We start from the raw sequence: 771 nt of genomic DNA, 5'->3' as shown, positions 1-771 counted from the left end.
ATAAAAGTCAAGGTTCTCCGGGAGGCGGGAAGCCCATGGTGGTGGAAAGGCAAAAAGGCAGAGGCTGTGGTTTCCCTAAATTGCTGCCCCTCCTTGCTGACTCCCAGACACCAAGGCCAGGGTTGTGGGGCTCCTCCAGCTTGGGAACGGAGAGGGGCGATACTGGGCACCATGTTGTGGGGCGGGGAGCAGAGGACTCCTATAAAGGCCAGCAAGCTGAAGGTGCAGGTACATGTGAAGTTTTCTGGGCAACTTAGTGTGGAAACCACTGGTCACCTTGCCCTCATTTCTGCCTGTTCTGTGTCAGAAAGATGGAGTACCCAAATGAGCAAGGTAGTCCAGCAGAACAGTAGTCCGGTAATAAGTGTAATTCATAGGTAGGCTCATTCTAGCAGCTTACAGCAGGTTCCTCAGCTGGGGCCTGCTGGCCCCCGGGGTGTGGGGGCATGAGGCAAAGCCCTGCCTCCAAGCAAGCAAAGCAAAATGAGTAGGGCCATGGATCCCAAGAGCAAGAGCATTAATCAATGCAGAAAAAGGAACAACATGGCTGTGAAACAGAGCCGGGTGAAAAACCAAACAGAAAGTACAGGATACACTGCAGAGCGAAACAGCTCAAAGAAGGGAATGAACAGTTGGAAACAAAAATTAAACAGCTGACTAAGGAATTAACTACTGAAAGATTTGTTTCTTCAGCACGCACACAACCTTGGAGATAACATGCGAGCCACTAGCACTGAAAATACAAGAACTTCTGAGGACGCAGCACAGTAG

General features: G+C 50.5%; 1 pseudogene; it reads left to right on the top strand.

Annotated features, from left to right (window-relative positions):
* Positions 1 to 324: 324 nt before the first annotated feature.
* LOC131822478 (CCAAT/enhancer-binding protein gamma-like) lies at positions 325 to 771 on the top strand (annotated as a pseudogene).

This window comes from Mustela lutreola, chromosome Y (assembly GCF_030435805.1).
Source record: "Mustela lutreola isolate mMusLut2 chromosome Y, mMusLut2.pri, whole genome shotgun sequence".
Classification (NCBI taxonomy): Eukaryota; Metazoa; Chordata; class Mammalia; order Carnivora; family Mustelidae; genus Mustela; species Mustela lutreola.
Note: the sequence above shows the minus strand (reverse complement) of the source record. Positions and strands in the feature narration are given on the sequence as shown.